A 9,605-nucleotide genomic window follows, 5' to 3' on the forward strand; every position below is an offset into this window, starting at 1 on the left:
TGGCTCACACCTGTAATCCCAGCACTTTGGGAGCCTGAGGTGGGTGGATTGCTTTAGCCCAGGAGTTTGAGACCAGCCTGGGCAATATGGTGAAAATCCATCTCTACCAAAAATACAAAAATTAGCCAGGCAGGTGTGGTGGTATACGCCTATAGTCCTAGCTACTTGGGAGGCTGATGTAGAAGGATGGTTTGAGCCCAGGAGGTGGAGGTTGCAGTGAGCTGAGATCGTGCTATTGCACTCCAGAATGGGCGACAGAACCAGACCCCATCTCAAACCAACCAACCAACCCCCATAATTCAGTTCCAGAAAATCTGGGTAAAACAAAAAACACCACCACCCCCACCATAAAAGGGCACGGCAGGCTGGGTACAGTGGCTCATGCCTATAATCCCAGCACTTTGGGAGGCTGAGGCAGGTGGATCACTTGAGGTCAGGAGTTCAAGACCAGCCTGGCCAACATGGCGAAAACCCATCTCTACAAAAGTACAAAAAAAATTAGCCAGGTATGGTGGCTCATGCCAGTAGTCCCAGCTACTCAGGAGGCTGAGGTGGGAGAATCACTTGAACTGGGAGGCAGAGGTTGCAGTGAACTGAGAGATTGTGCCAGCCTGGGCAATGAGTGAGAGTCTGTCTCAAAAAGAAAAAAAAAAAAATAGAAAGAATATGGTAGCTCTGGAGTAAGCCAGTCCCATGACCCTGAAACAGAAAGCTGCATAAAACTCAAACGAGGAGAAAACCAGGGGCACGTGTCTAAATATTACAGATTTCTTTTATTTTGATGAAAATGTAATGTTTTAAGTTATACATTTACCGTGAAAAGACAAATAGAGCAAACACCCCTAGATATTTTCTTTCTCATCAGTAATAAAACTATGAAAACACTTATTTTCTATAAATCAGTCATATTTGAAAACGCTTAATGAAGTATACATATACATACATACATACATATATATACACACACACATATATATACACACACACATATATATACACACATATACATACAGTTGTTCCTTGAACAACACAAGATTGAGCTGCAGAAGTCCATTTATATGAGGACTGTTTTTAATAAAGGTTACACCAAGTGTGCCTGCCTCTCCTACTTCTACCTCTTTTGCCTCTGCCACTCCTGAGACAGTAAGAACAACTCCATTGCTGGGCATGGTGGCTCACACCTGTAATCCCAGCACTTTCGGAGGCTGAGGCGGGCGGATCATCACGAGGTCAGGAGTTAGAGACCAGCCTGGCCAACATGGTGAAACCCTTCGTCCACTAAAAATATAGAAATCAGCCGGGTGTGATGGCGGGCACCTGTAGTTCCAGCTATTCGGGAGGCTGAGGCAAGAGAATCATTTGAATCCGGGAGGCAGAGGTTGCAGTAAGCCGAGATTGCACCACTGCACTCCAGCCTGGGTGACAGGGAGACACTCGGTCTCCAGAAAAAAAAAAAAAAAAAAAGAAAACCCCCCAAAAAAAACAACTTCCTCTTCTTCCACCCAGTCAATGTGAAGATGATGAGGATGAAAATCTTTATGATGAACTCTTTCCACTTAATAAATGGTAAAATATATTTTCCCTTCCTTGTGATTTTATTTATTTATTTTTTGAGACAGGCTATCGCTCTGTTGCCCAGGTTGGGGTGCAGTGGGGCGATCATGGCTCACCTTACCCTCCCATGCTCAAATCTCTTGAGCAGGTGAGACCATAGGTACTGGCCACTATGCCTGGCTAATTTTTTTTGGTAAGTTTTGTAGAGATGGGGTCTCCTTATGTTGCTCAGGCTAGTCTTGAATTCCTGGGCTCAAGCAATCCTCCAGACCTGGCCTCCCAAAGTGCTGGAATTATAGGTATGAGCTACTATGACTGGCCTAAACCTGCTAGTATCTTTCTGCTTGATTTTATATTTGTGTTTTTGTTTTTTTTGAGACAGAGTTTCACACTGTCTTGCCCAGGCTGGAGTGCAGTGGTGCAATCTTGACTCAATGCGATCTCTGCCTCCTGGGTTCAACTGATACTCTCCTGAGTAGCTGAGACTACAGGCGCCTGCCACCACACTTACCTAATTTTTGGATTTTTAGTAGAGACAGGGTTTTACCATGTCGGCCAGGCTGGTCTTGAACTCCTGACTTCAAATGATCTGCCTGCCTGCCTAGGCCTCTCAAAGTGCTGGGATTACAGGTGTGAGCTACAGCACCTGGCCTCTGCTTGATTTTAAAATGCACTCTTTGTAGTCCTTTTTCTGTAGACTTGTTATTTTAGCTTTACCATTTCCAATGAAATCTTCCAATCTGTAAAAAATGCCTAACTCTCTGAACAAACAATAGTATTTCAGAATCATGACCATTAATGTTAATGCTGATACATTATCTTTATTCCATGATAATGATTTCTATGGATCTTTATAATTTCGTACTAACTGAAAACATTACATTTCTTATATATCAATGCCGCCGAGTTTTTTGGCATATACTTTGTAGCTGTGCTTTAATATCTTTGAAGAATAGCTAGCCCAGGCAAGAGTGAGACCCCGTCACTACTAATAAAAAAGAAAAAAAAAAATGAGCCAAGTATGGTGGTACATGCTTATTGTCCCAGCTAGCCAGGAGGCTGGGGTGAGAGGATCCCTTGAGTCCAGGAGTTGGAGGCTGCAGTGAGCTATGATCATGCCGCTGCACTTCAGCCCAGGAGACAAAGTGAAACCCTATCCATTAAAAAAAAAAAAAAAGACTAGCCATATATCTTATATCTAGTACCTTTCAGTCTTGTCTTATAGCTTCAAATTATCTCATACCAAATAGGTAGAGTATTTACAAAGATAAAAAGTGGAAGTATTTTTGCAGCCTGAACTTCTAGAGAATACTTAAAGAAAAGGAGTTAAGTATTCTCAGCATTTTCCAAAGAACCAACAAGACTGGTTTAGAGTTCGAATTAAATGAATCTCAGATGAAAATGTAAAATATAGGATTTATTTTCCAGTCCCAACTCACATTTCTCAGAGTAACCAGAGGATTGGCAAACTCTAAAGCTATTAATACCATAGCTAAAAGGCCCTGCAACCTCATGATAGCTAGAAAATTCGTTAACTTTTGGATGGCCACAGGACATATCTATACCTCTCATCGAGAAAATTCTTAGAGGCATCGAGGAGTGTAGTACAGTGATTAGAGAACAGATTCCACAAATCGTGGACTACGACTATGACTCCACGTCTAGGCTGATCAAAAGAAACTTAAATTAGGTATTGACTAGGTCTGTCCTCTGATGTGCTAATTCTTTAAACGAAATTTTAAGAATAAGATTACTAAGTTTTCTTCGAGTATGCAAAATAAATTTGATAAGACACTGAAAATGAAAACATGTAAGAAAGCAATAAATAGGTCTGAGAATCTTTCTAGACATTAATTTCCAGTTAAATACCGTTCTTAGATCCATCATCTTCTTAGTTTTCCTCAAGGTTACATATGAAGCTATTGTTGAAGATTCGGGTGTTGGTGATTTTGTTCTCGGAGGGACTACTCCAACAGGAAAGTGGGAACCTAAAAATTAAAACAGCAGTAAGTTCTACAAAACATCTTTTTTCCAGCATTGCTTTCTTTTAACTTACTTAATTTCTCACACTTTTTCAAATCAGAAAGCAAATTTATTTAAAAAGAGTCAGGCTGGGTGTGGTGACTCACGCCTGTAATCCCAGCACTTCGGGAGGCTGAGGCAGGCGGATCACTGGAAGCCAGGTGTTCGAGACCAGCTTAGCCAACATGGTGAAATGCTGTCTCTACTATAAAAAATACAAAAATTAGCCAGGCATGGTGTCAGGTGCCTGTAATCCCAGCAACTCAGGAGGCTGAGGCAGGAGAACTGCTTGAACCCAGGAGGTGCAGCTTGCAGTGAGCTGAGATCGTGTCCTTGCACTCCAGCCTAGGTGACAGAGAGGACTCTGCCTCATAAATAAATAAATAAATAAATAAATAAATAGATAAATAAAAAGAGTCAAAGTCAGTCAATGATACCACCAGATAAATTTAGGGTTACATTTAAAAATAAAATTCTGTTCATGGCTGTAATCCTAGCATTTTGGGAGGCTGAGGCGGGAGGATCACTTGAGCTCAGGATTTTCAGATCAGCCTGGGTAATATAGTGAGACCCTGCCTCCACAAAATTGAAAAGAAAAAAAAAAATTAGGTGGGTGTGGAGGTGCACACCTATAGTCCCAGCTACTCAGGAGGCTGAGGTGAGAGGATCAGCAGTGAGCTGAGATTGCAACATTGCACTCCAGCCTGGGCAACAAAGCAAGTGAGAACTTGTCTCCTTAAAACAAAAACAAAGAAAAAAGATAAGAAAAAATTGTACAGATTAACTGATGACATTTTTAAGAACATTAATTATAAAATGCCCTCTTTTGGTCAGGTGCCATGGCTCATTGCCTATAATCCTAGCACTTTGGGAGGCTGAGATGTGAGGATCACTTCAGGCCAGGAGTTTGAGACCAGCCTGCTCAACACAGACCCATCTCTATTACACACACACACACACAAAAGCCTTCTTTGTCATACTGATACATCTCTATCATCATCCTAACATGTTAGTTCAACTTAAATGTCCTTAATTTCTGCTTGGCTTTTAAAAAATCATACAATATTGCCTCAAAGCATCCACAAACAATGTTAACAATAGCTAACTATAGGTGATCATTTTCACTTTCTCTTCTGTATTTTTTTTTTTTTTTTTGAGATGGAGTCTTGCTCTGTCGCCCAGGCTGGAGTGCAAATGGCACGATCTCGGCTCACTGCAACCTCTGCCTACTGGGCTCAAGTGATCCTCCCACCTCAGCCTCCTGAGTAGGAGGGACTACTGGCATGCACTACCACGCCTGGTTAATTTATTTTTTTGTAGAGACAGGATCTTGCCACGTTGCCCAGGCTGGTCTCGAACTCCTGGGCTCAAGCAATCCTCCTGCCTCGGCTTCCCAAAGTGCTGGGATTACAAGCATGTGCCGCTAGGCCCAGCCAGTCTTTTTTATTTTTTTATTTTTTGAGATGGAGTTTCGCTCTTGTTGCCCAGGTTGGAGTGCAATGGCACGATCTCGGCTCACTGTAATTTCTGCTTCCTGTGTTCAAGCGATTCTCCTGCCTCAGCCTCCTGAGTAACTAGGATTAACAGGCATACGCCACCACGCCTGGCTAATTTTGTCTTTTTAGTAGAGACAGGGTTTCACCATGTTGGTCAGGCTGGTCTGGAACTCCTGACCTCAGGTGATCTGCCCGTCTTGGCCTCCCAAAGTGTTGGGATTACAGGTGGAAGCCACTGCGCCTTGCCTTGGCCAATCTTTTTAAGTGAAGCATTCAGTCCAATTATATTTGTTGTAATTGCCAATGTATTTAGATTTATTTATAACAATGTATTTTTTTTGCTTTGCATTTTCTCCAGTTTCTTTTCTTTTTTGGATTATCTTTCTCTCCTTCGAGAGTCTTGCTGTGTTGTTCAGGCTGAAGTGTAAGTGGTACGATCGCAGCTCTCTGCAGCCTCGACAATTTCTTTTATCCTATACCCTAGCATGCATACTTAAACTTAAGAAAGTCTAAAGTTAATCAAGATCATTACCATGATTCAGAACAAAACAAAGATGTTAAAGCATATTAATATTAATAAACTTCCTCCTCATTTATATGCTATTGTTGTCAAATAGCTGTATGATTAAAAAAAAGCCAGATACATTTTTACTTCATAAAATAGAGAGGGGTCTGGTTATGTTGCCCAGGCTGGTCTTGAACTCCTGGGATCAAGCAATCCATCTGCTTTGCCCTCCCAAAGTGCTGAGATTACAGGTATGAGCCATTGCTCCAGGTATGAGCCATCGCTCCCAGCCCCTTTAAAGTCTTTGTTGTGGCCAGGTGTGGTGGCTCATGCCTGTAATCCCAACACTCTAGGAGGCTGAGGAAGGCAGACTGCTTGAGCCTAGGAGTTTGAGACAAGCCTGGGCAACACGGTGAAACCCTGTCTCTACAATAAATACAAAAATTAGCCAGGTGTGGTGGTACACGTGTGTAGTCTCAGCTACTTGGCAGGCTGAGGAGGAAGGAGGCTACAGTGAGCCATGATCGCACCACTGTACTCCAGCCTGGGCCGACAGTGAGATCCTGTCTCAAAAAAAAAAAAGAAAAGAAAAGAAAAAAAAGACTTTGAATAAGGAGACAGGATTAGGATGACAAAGAAAAGGTGTATAAATATTAAATTTTCAAGATGCCAGTATTTTTAAATTAAAAAATGACATTAGATAACCTAGAAAAATATTCCAACTATGAAAAAAGCTATTACTTTTCATAGAATTACTACCACTTCGGTGTTCTTTTTTTCTTTTTTTTTTTTTTTTGAGAGGGGGGCATTGTCCAGGCTGGAGTGCAGTGGCACGATCTTGACTCACTGCAACCTCCACCTCCTGGTTCAAGCGGTTCTCCTGCCCCAGCCTCCTGAGTAGCTGGGATTACAAGTGCCTGCCACCACACCTGGCTAATTTTTGTATTTTTAGTAAAGACGGGGTTTCGCCATGTTGGCCATGCTGGTCTTGAACTCCTGACCTTGTGATCCGCCCGCCTTGGCCTCCCAAAATGCTGGGATTATGGGCGTGAGCCACTGCGCCTGGCTTCACTTAGGTGTTTTTCAAACTTTACTGAGTAAAGTTTGTAGCAGACTACAAAATCAGTCCAGTGGATTATGATAAGCATTAATTTTTCTAAACAGTTTTACATTTTGTCACACTTGCGTTATCTCTGCATAAATACATACACACTCTTTTTGGTGAATCCTTTAAAAGTGGCAGATGCTTTTGTCCTAAGTGTTTCAGAATTCACATACTACATTCTACTACATAACGACAATATCACGATCACACTACTAGCTAATATCTAGAACATGTTTAAATTTCCATAATTGTCCTACTTTAGATATTCTTCTTTTAAACCATGGTCCAATCAAGTTTCAAACACTGCGATGTATCTATCCGTTATTTTTGTGTGTGTGTGATGGAGTCTCACTCTGTCACCCAGGCTGGAGTGCAATGGCATGATCTTGGCTCACTGCAACCTCCGCCTCCCAAGTTAAAGTGATTCTCCTGCCTCAGCCTCCTGAGTAGCTGGGACTACAGGTGTGTGTCACCCACGTGCAGCTAATTTTTTGTATTTTTAGTAGAGACAGGGTTTCTTTTATTTATTTATTTTTTTTTTGAGGCGGAGTCTTACTCTGTTGCCCAGGCCGGAGTGCAGTAGCATGATCTCTGCTCACTGCAACCTCTGCCTCCCTGGTTCAAGTGATTCTCCTGCCTCAGCCTCCTGAGTAGCTGGGATTACAGGCACATGTAACCACACCCAGCTAATTTTCTATTTTTAGTAGAGACGGGGTTTCATCATGTTGGTCAGGCTGGTCTTGAACTCCTGACCTCATGATCCGCCCACCTTGGCCTCTCAAAGTGCTGGGATTATAGGCACGAGCCACCATGCCCAGCCAAACTTTTGTACTTTTAGTAGAGATGGGGTTTCACCATGTTGGCCAGACTGGCAGAGTTTCCATTTCCTGGGAGAGTTTTTTTTTTTTTTTCTGTTTCTGGTTGTTGTTGCTGTTGTTGTTGACCTCCTGACCTCAGGTGACCCGCCTGCCTCGGCCTCCCAAAGTGCTGGGACTACAGGCATGAGTCACCACACCCAGTCTATCTATCTTTTTAATCTAGGATAGTTCTCTCTCTACTCTTTTCTTTATGCAATTACCTTCTAGAAAAATGACCAGCATTAAGAACAAAATCAGAGTATACTTTACAGAAATATTATTTTAGAATTTACTTTGTAGAAATTGTGTAAAAATTTACAATTCTACAAATTTGTAGAAATTGTGTAAAAATTGTGTAAAAATTTTGTGTAAGGCCATCAATGCCTTATGCATAATTTTAAACACACACACACAGAAAAGACCCTGTCCAGGTGTGCTGGCATATTCTTGTAATCCTGAGGTGGAAGGACTGCTTGATCCCCAGAGTTCAAGACCAGCTCGGACAACACAGCAACACCTTGTCTCTACAAATACTTAAAAAATTAGTTGCGTATGGTGGTGTGTGCCTGTGGTCCCAGCTACTTGGAAGGCTGAAGTGGGAGGATCACCGAGTCTGGGAGGTCGAGGTTACAGTGAGCCATGTTTGCTGCAGTACAGCAGCTCAGGTGACAGAGCGAGGAGACCCAATCACAAACAACAACAACAACAAGAACCACCACCACCACAACCAGAAACAGAAAACATCAACATCACCAGAAACAGAAAACAACAACAACAACAACAACAAAACTCTCCCAAGAAATGGAAAACTTTAAAGTTTGGCATAAACTCATTTCTTAGTAAAACCTAATCTGATGTGATGTCTTTTATTTTTATTTATTTGAGACAAAGTCTCGCTCTGTTGTCCAGGCCAGAGTGCAGTGGTGCGATCTCGGCTCACTGCAGCCTCCACTTCCTGGGTTCCAGCGATTCTCCTGTCTCAGCCCCCTGGGTAGCTGGGATTACAGGCACCTGCCACTACGCCCAGCTAATGCTTTTATTTTTAGCATTTATTTATGCCACTTGGAATGACTATTGTAGAAATAGTGTTTAAAAAAAGGGTGCTGCCTCATACCTAGCTGAGATGACATATATCATTTATGGGCCATTTTATCTTTCAATATCTGAAAATTTCTTAATTTAGAAATTCATCAGAGTCCAAAGGTTTCAGATAAAGGGTTGGACTCATATATGAGTCAACATGTAAATGGAATTTACTGCTATTTTAGCAGCAAATTGTCTTCAGAAACAAAAAACAAGAGGTATAACATATTACAAATGCTGACCTTTAACAACTGAAGTTTCTATCTCTGAAACAGGTTCTGATTTTTCTTCTCCATTAGATTCATCAACTTCTGCCACTGTTGTTAACTCTGGTTCACTCTTGTAGAGTCTATAATCTGGACCCTTGAAAGGAAGAAATGTAATTACTCCAAAAAGCCGCTAACAGTTCCTTTTAAAATGTTTACTGCTAAAGACACAAATCAAACTCTAAAAGTTAGTAGCCCTAGTGAGCCATTTGGGATATAACACAAATAATACCTATGTCACAACTACATGGAAAGAAGAAATTTGAGAAATTTTAAAGTGGCAAAACTTTGTTTTAATATTAAGAATATTTCTGGCTGGGCACAGTGGCTCACACCTGTAATCCCAGCACTTTGGGAGGCCAAGGTGGGGGTATCACCTGAGGCCAGGAGTTTGAGACCAGCCCAGTCAACATGGTGAAACCCTGTCTCTACCAAAAATACAAAAATTAGCTGGGCATGGTGGTGTGTGCCTATAATCCCAGCCATTCTGAAGGCTGAGGCAGGAAAATCACTTGAACCCAGGAGGTGGAGCTTGCAGTGAGCCGAGATTGCTCCACAGCACTCCAGCCTGGGCAAGAGTTAAGACCCTGTCTCAAAACAAAACAAAACAAAACAAAACAAAACAAAACAAAACAAAACAAAAAAAGAGTATTTCTGTTTCTCTTAGGAACAAAGTCACATTTTATCATGGAATAATTGAGGGCTAAAATAACTATA

At 41.7% G+C, this 9,605-nt stretch overlaps 1 protein-coding gene across 1 annotated transcript in view; it reads right to left on the minus strand.

The window, feature by feature from the left end:
* Nucleotides 1–8,894: 8,894 nt before the first annotated feature.
* The window catches only part of PLEKHA5 (pleckstrin homology domain containing A5), a 230,555-nt gene continuing 229,844 nt past the window's right edge, over nucleotides 8,895–9,605 (minus strand). Inside the window, exon 24 of the mRNA XM_017888617.1 lies at nucleotides 8,895–8,985. The gene's annotated coding sequence lies outside the window, so the exon portion shown is untranslated. The remainder of the gene's footprint in view (nucleotides 8,986–9,605) is intronic.

The sequence above is a fragment of the Rhinopithecus bieti genome, unplaced genomic scaffold (genome assembly GCF_001698545.2).
Source record: "Rhinopithecus bieti isolate Rb0 unplaced genomic scaffold, ASM169854v2 scaffold_15769, whole genome shotgun sequence".
NCBI classification, from domain to species: domain Eukaryota; kingdom Metazoa; phylum Chordata; class Mammalia; order Primates; family Cercopithecidae; genus Rhinopithecus; species Rhinopithecus bieti.